We start from the raw sequence: 8,196 nt of genomic DNA on the forward strand, positions 1-8,196 counted from the left end.
CCATCCTGGCTAACACGGTGAAACCCCATCTCTACTAAAAATACAAAAAATTAGCCGGGTGTGGTGGCAGGCATCTATAGTCCCAGCTACTCGGGAGGCTGAGACAGGAGAATGGCGTGAACCTGGGAGGCGGAGCTTACAATGAGCCGATATCTCAACACTGCACTCTAGCCTGGGTGACAGAGCAAGACTCCGTCAAAAAAAAAAAAAAAAAAAAAAAAAGAAGGAAGGAAGGAAAGAGAGAGAAGGAAAGAAAGAGAGGAAAGAAAGAAAGAATAAGATGAGGAGTTGGAAGAAGACCTGATCAACAACTTCAGGGTGAAGGGAAAATAACTGATAGAAGACCAGAAAGGCGACCACCTCGTGAACGAAGATTTGAAAAGCCACTTGAAGAAAAGAGTGAAGGAGGCGAATTTTCACTAGATAGACCGATTATTGACCAACCTATTCGAGGTCGTGGATGTGGAATGGGCTGAGGAGATGGATCTGATTCTTGTGGCACACGTGAATTTGATAGGCATTGTGGAAGTGATCTTCTTTTTCACATTACAGTGGCCTGAAGCACGAGGACAAACGTGGAGGTAGCGGATCTTACCACTGGGGAACTGTCAAAGACGAATTAACTGACTTGGATCCATCAAATGTGACTGAGGAAACACCTGAAGGTTAGGAACATCATCCAGTGGCAGTCACTGAAAATAAGGAGAATGAAGTGGAGGAGGTAAAAGAGGAGGGTCCGAGAGAGATGACTTTGGATGAGTGGAAGGCTATTCAAAATAAAGACTGGGCAAAAGTAAAATTTAATATCTGAAAACCAAATGAAGGTGCTGATGGGCAGTGGAAGAAGGGATTTGTTCTTCATAAATCAAAAAGTGAAGAGACTCATGCTGAAGAATCGGTTATGGACCATCATTTCCAGAAGCCAGCAAATGATATAACATCTCAGCTGGAGATCAATTTTGGAGACCTTGGCCACCCAGGACGTGGTGGCAGGGGAGGACAAGGCGGATGTGGGCGTGGTGGGCGCCCAAACCGTGGCAGCAGGACCGACAAGTGCTTCTGCTCCTGATGTGGATGACCCAGAGGTATTCCCAGCTCTGGCGTAACTGATGCCATGAGACAACCCCGGTTCCTTTGTGAACTCTTCTGTTCAAAGCTTTTGCTTAAGGATTCCAAACAACTAAGAAATTTAAAAAAAAACTGTCATTCATACCATTCACACCTAAAGACAGTTTTATCTGTTTTAAAAATGAACATCTCTTGCTACACACAAGTAACAAATATGATAGTCAGTTTTGCATTTAGAAATGTATTGGTGGCTGGGCGCTTAGGAGGCCGAGGCGGGCGGATCACGAGGTCAGGAGATCAAGACCATCCTGGCTAACATGGTGAAACCCTGTCTGCACTAAAAATACAAAAAATTAGCCAGGCGTAGTGGCACTTGCCTGTGGTCCCAGCTACTTGGGAGGCTGAGGCAAGAGAATCGACTGAACCTGGGAGGCGGAGGTTGCAGTGAGCCAAGATTGCGCCACTCTATTCCAGCCTGGGTGACAGAGGAGACTCCGTCTCAAAAAAAAAAAAAAAAGAAAGAAAGAAAGAAAGAAAGAAAAAAAAAAAGGTAATGGTAGCAGGGATGTCTTCATAGTTTTCAAATTATGCATTCTTCATGAATACTTTTGTATTGCTGCTTACAAATATGCATTTCCAAACCTGAAATATAGGTGTGAACAGTGTGTACCAGTTTAAAGCTTTCACTTCATTTGTGTTTTTTAATTAAGGATTTAGAAGTTCCACAATTACAAACTGGTTTTAAATATTGGACATATTGGTTTTAATATCTGCTTTGCATTTTCACACATGGTCAACTGGGACATGTTAAACTTTGATTTGTCAAATTTTATGCTGTGTGGGATACTAACTATACGTATTTTAACTTAGTTTTAATATTTTCATTTTTGGGGAAAACTCTTTTTTCACTTCTCATGATAGCTGTTTTTTATATATATGTATATATATATGCTAAATCTTTATATACAGAAATATCAGTACTTGAACAAATTCAAAGCACATTGGTTTATTAACCCTTGCTCCTTGCATGGTTCATCAGGTTCAAATTATAACTGATATACATTTTCAACTATATTTACTTTTTAAATGAGTGACTTTCCTATTTTAAAATCTAAACTAGACATCTTATTGGTGAAAGTTGTTTAAGCTACATATTGTTGGTAGACACATCCTGTCAAGTGAAGTAGCTTTGTAGATATGAGTTTCCCCACCCCACTTCCACCAGGGTGGGTGGAATAAGTTGATTTGGCCAATGTGTAATGTTTAAAGTGTTCTGTAAAGTAAGTGTCTGGCCATTTGGTATGATTTCTGTGTGTGAAAGGTACTAAAATCACAATGGTATATCCATAATCAGCAACCATTTAACCCTTCTTTGTTCTAAAACAAGCAAAAAAAATCCAAAGGGCACTGGTTGGTAGGATGAGGTTGGGGAGTATTTTAATTTTTGGAATTCGGGAAGCAGACAGCTTTACTTTATAAGGTTAGAACAGCAGCACCATCCATTAAATATAAACTGAAAATCTTTACTGTTTCTAAATTTCCTAGATTGTTATTATTTGGTCCTAAGTTGAGTATTTGTTCCACAGAAAGTGATAATTATCTTCTCCCTCTTCCTCCATTAGAAAATTAAGTTAATAATGGATTCCTTTAATGGGAGCATCACCACGTATTAAAACATCCATGGAGAGAATGATGAATAAGAAAAGTTTTCTAGGATTGTCTTTTATTCTTCCACATTTATTGTTAAACAGGGAAGGACTTTTTTTTTAAAGTTTTAAGAATCGTTCGTCACTTAATTTTTAGAAATGTTCTACCTGTATATGGTAATGTCCAGTTTTAAAAATATTGGACAACTTCAATCTTAAACATTTCTATTTAGCTGATTGTTTCTCACATATACTAATAAAAGAGAATTGTACATTACAAGAGTTACTTACTTGGATTAGATTTATTAATCTAAGTTACCTACTATTCTGACATTTTAGGAAGGAGGTAATTGTTTTTAATGATGGATAAACTTGTGCTGGTGTTTTGGATCTGATGCTGAGCATGTTCTGCACTGATGCTAATGTCTAATATACGTGCTACCCAGAGATTAATTTAGTCCACATGGACTATTGACCCCTCTTGAGACTGCAACATACACACTCCTAAATCAGTGTGTTTAGACTTTTCAAGTATCTAACTCATTTCTGAACATGTACCATGTTTATAAACCTCTGATTTTCAGCAGCATACTATAGAAAACACCTGCTATTAAAAACACTTCACAACTTCTACTCAGTGTCACCCATTGCTATCTTGAGAGACAACACAGCAATACCTGGTACGTTGCAAGTTTTCAAGATAGCCAGAACTTAAAAAGTTGGTCCATTAGTTGTATCTGATGGATATAAATTTGTCTCCTAGTTCACTTTGTGTCAAGAGCTAAAATTGTGAACCTAACTTTCTCTTACTGGTGGGTAATAACTGAAAATAAAGATTTATTTTCATGCTCACTTCTTTTTTTTTTTTTGAGATGGAGTCTCACTCTGTCACTCAGGCTGGAGTGCAGTGGTGCGATCTCGGCTCACTGCAACCTCCGCCTCCCAGGTTCAAGCAACTCTCTTGCCTCAGCCTCCCAAGTAGCTGGGAGTACATGCCACCACGCCCAGCTAATTTTTGTATTTTTAGTAGAGATGGGGTTTCACCATGTTGGCCAGACTGGTCTTGAACTCCTGACCTCAGGTGATCCACCCACCTTGGCCTCCCAAAGTGCTAGGATTACAGGCGTGAGCCACCGCGCCTGGCCTCCTGTGTGCTTATGTTTAATTTTTAAACATAAAATGGAGTTTTTATTTGCTAAAAACCAGGCTGTTGAATCACATTTGGAAAGGGTACCTATCTTAATGACTAACAACTTAATTGGGAAAGTTGAGTTCTTGTAAAATAGAAAACAAGGACTTCTTGGATTGAATCCAATCATCACTTCTTAGCAGATCACTTTTTTGATAGTGAAAGTTAAGCACACTGAATGCTACTTTTTATTGACAAACTGGCTATAATAGTCTAGAAGAAAAAAATCCCTAAATGGATACAGATTCCTAAAGTAATAGTGGCAGCAGATGTTTCAGTGAACTTTTATCTTGACACTTTTAAATAGAAGTAATGCCAGAGCTGAAGTTTTTAAGGCACTTACAGCTTGTATCGAAATTATTGGAGACATGGTTTCTTTATTAGCTATTTTGAGAACTGTGGAGTTATGCAAGATTTTTAAAAAGTGGCACCAGGGGGCCAGGCGTGGTGGCTCACGCTTGTAATCCCAGCACTTTGGGAGGCCAAGGCAGGTGGATTACCTGAGGTTAGGAGTTCAAGACCAGCCTGGACAATGTGGTGAAACCTCATCTCTACTAAAAATACAAAAAATTAGCGGGATGTGGTGGCACATGCCTGTAATCCCAGCTACTCGGGAGGCTGAGGCAGGAGAATCGCTTGAACCTGGGAGGCGGAGGTTATGGTGAGCTGAGATCACACCCTTACACTCCAGACTGGGCAATAAGAGCAAAACTCCATCTCAAAAAAAATGTGGCATCAGGTACTATACATCTAGTTAGTTCCTTTACTCTGTTTTATTTTTTAAATGAAAGTAGGACACATCATTTTCAGGGCTGTCAATATATTTGGGGCTTGTTTTTGGTATGGATTTGGATGGAGGATATTAAGTATTCATTCATTCTAATTTTGTTATTTTTCTAATTGCCAGAGATGGTCGCACTGAAATAGAAAAATGTTACAGGGAGTTGCATACAAAGCCTAAACTTGTACTGGATTTTGAAAATACTAGATTGGTGCAGTTACTTTTGCGCCAACCTAATATGTCTTTAGGAAAGTACTAGTATGTGGAAGGAAACAATAGGTATTAAAAGATTTAAAGGAATGAGAAATAGGAAGTTGCTAGAACCTAACGGATGTTGACTTTAAAGGTAAGATTGTTCAGGTATATTAGTGGACATCTAGTCCAATGCTATAGCAAATTCCAGAGGTCTTAGGTGCATGCCATTCTACTTTCTAAAGAAAGTAAACACTTAGAAAATAGATTCTAACCCAGACATTTGGATTATACTGAGATAAATATGTACATAAGTTTTAGCAAGTCTGAACACTGACAAGCCAGATCTTCAGGTTAACTAAGAAAAGCCCAGAAACTTCATTATTTACTTTGCTTTGTATGCCATAACTGGTAACAAGGCAGTAAAATGATGCATATTTGAACTGGACCATAGTAATTAAATGATTTATCAATATCATTTGTAAGATAATTGTCAGGTTGAGATTAATAGTAAGTGGCAGCTTCCCAGAAATCTAGCTTGTCATTTGGCTTAGCTGTGCCCTGGGATTACCTTTTACCTTAGGCATGCTTCTAGGCATGTTTCCTAACTTAAAATCTTCCTTGATTTTTAAGTTCGAATTTGGAGGTTATGTGAAGTGATTGAAATAAGTCTTTCAGGCTGAGGAATTAGGTAATTTCAAGAATATAGAGAAAGCAAGTTCGTAATCTAAACATGAGAAGCTTAAGTTTAGGAAATGATTAGAATATAAATTGTTAAAATCATCAAGATTTTGGCCACAGATGAAAATATGAACATTGGGGCCAGGCGCGGTGGCTCACGCCTGTAATCCCAGCACTTTGGGAGGCCGAGGTGGGTGGGTTATGAGGTCAAGAGATGGATACCATCCTGGGCAACATGGTGAAATTCCGTCTCTACTAAAAATACAAAAATTAGCTGGGCGTGGCTGCACACGCCTGTAATCCCACCTGCTCAGGAGGCTGAGGTAGGAGAATCGCTTGAATCCAGGAGACAAAGGTTGCAGTGAGCCGAAATCATGCCACTGCACTCCAGCCTGGGTGACAGAGAGAGGCTCCATCTAAAAAAAAAAAAAAAAACCAGCCAGATGCAGTGGCTCACGCCTGTAATCCCAGCACTTTGGGAGGCTGAGGTGGGCAGATCATGAGGTCAGGCGATCAAGACCATCCTGGCTAGCACGGTGAAACCCTGTCTCTACTAAAAATACAAAAAATTAGCCGGGTGTGATGGTGGCTGCCTGTAGTCCCAGCTACTTGGGAGGCTGAGGCAGGAGAATGGCGTGAGAACCCGGGAGGTGGAGCTTGCAGTGAGCCAAGATTGCGCCACTGCACTCCAGCCTGGGCAACAGAGCAAGACTGTTTCAAAAAAAACAAAAAACAAAACAAAACAAAACAAAAAAACACATGATTATAGTTTAGTATTTCACATTTAGTGACACTTTTCCGATCACTTTATGTAAGTCCTTTGTGTTGTACAAAGAGGTTTTTCCATGAGATGAGAATTATGAACATTTTATATAGGTAAGTAAACTCCATAGGTTGAGCTGGGGCAGAAATCAATGGCTCCTGGAGATTGCTTTTTTTTTTTTTTTTTTTTAGAGCTTAGAATGCCCATTTGGAAATAATTTAGCTTTTGTGCTATTAATTACTTCTGTACTAAACTAGTAGTCAAGTGTTGACTTCCAAATGGAAGGGAAAAAATTACCCACACGAGTTAGAAGATTATTTACCAAATTATATTTTTGAGGTATTATGTATGTACTTAGTATTTAAAATTAGTAATGTTTGTTCCTTTTTCCACCCATTTTGGAGTATGTGGCAATTCCTAGTGCGCTTGTATGACATTACTCTTCCTGAGACTTGTATGTTCAAGAAAGTTTATATAAAAGATACCTGGTGGTAACTTAAAAAAAACTCCTCTGAAATAGTCACAAGTTTGTCACAGCTCAAGCCCAAATCTTACAGCTGAAAGAACCTCTAGACATCTTTGAGTGCAGCGCTCTGCTTTCAATAGATCACATGTACTAGCTGCATTTTAAGAACATAATTTATATCAGGAGGTAAAGTGACTACCTCAGTTTTTTTTTTTTTTTTTTTTTTTTTTGAGATGGAGTCTCGCTCTGTCACTCAGCCTGGAGTGCAGTGGCACGATCTCCGCTCACTGCAAGCTCCGCCTCCCGGGTTGACGCCATTCTCCTGCCTCAGCCTCCTGAACAGCTGGGATTACAGGCGCCCGCCACCACACCTGGATAATTTTTTTTGTAGAGACGGGGTTTCACTGTATTAGCCAGGATGGTCTCGATCTCCTGACCTTGTGATCCACCCGCCTCAGCCTCCCAAAGTGCTGGGATTACAGGTGTGAGCCACCGCGCCCGGCCGACTACCTCAGGTTTTTAACTCCAGACCTGACAGAATGACTAGATAAAGATAGTGGAAAATGAAAACCGGTGGCCTTACAAGCAAGCTCCATCAGGAATGAAGATCATATATTCCAGGTATTATAAAATAAGTAATGAGAAAATTAGGATTCAATTGGCCACACTTCACTTTGTACAAAGCTACTGGGTAAAGCAAGATCTATGGGCATTTTCCCGATTTTGTCTGTACTATGCAGAAATTTCTTTCTTTTCAAATCCATCTAGTGCTAACATGCGGGAACCAAGTGGGGGCCTAGAGGTGGCACCATCAATTTGGCTGGTAAGCCCAGGCAGGAAACTATGAGACTCTTATCAACCAGGGAGATTTAACCGCTCCAGGCTGGGCGTGGTGGCTCACGTCTGTAATCCCAGCATTTTGGGAGGTCGAGGTGGGTGGATCACCTGAGGTCAGGAGTTCAAGACCAGCCTAGCCAATGTGGTGAAACCCCGTCTCTACTAAAAATACAAAAATTAGCCAGGTGTGGTGGTGCATGCCTGCAGTCCCAGCTACTGGGAGGCTGAGGCAGGAGAATCACTTGAACCAGGGAGGCAGAGGTTGCAGTGAGCCGAGATGGTGGCACTGCACTCCAGCCTGGGCGACAGAGCAAGACTCCATCTCAAAAAATAAATAAATAATTAAAAAATAAACTACTCTGTAGCTGTAACAGTCATCAAACAAACACATGAAATGTCCTTGTGAACATCTTGTAGCTTCACAGCAATATCCTGACAGTTATTGTATTACATTGGTGCAAAAGTAATCACAGTTTTTGCCATTAAAAGTAATAGCAAAAACTGCAATTGCTTTTGCACCAACCTAAATATGTAGGCTATACTTTAATATGAAAGAAAGAATGGCAGAGTAGG

At 40.0% G+C, this 8,196-nt stretch overlaps 1 pseudogene; it reads left to right on the top strand.

The window, feature by feature from the left end:
* Nucleotides 1–266: 266 nt before the first annotated feature.
* Nucleotides 267–1,317, top strand: LOC112132675 (SERPINE1 mRNA-binding protein 1-like; annotated as a pseudogene).
* Nucleotides 1,318–8,196: the final 6,879 nt, after the last annotated feature.

Source organism: Pongo abelii, chromosome 2 (assembly GCF_028885655.2).
Source record: "Pongo abelii isolate AG06213 chromosome 2, NHGRI_mPonAbe1-v2.0_pri, whole genome shotgun sequence".
Lineage (NCBI taxonomy): Eukaryota > Metazoa > Chordata > Mammalia > Primates > Hominidae > Pongo > Pongo abelii.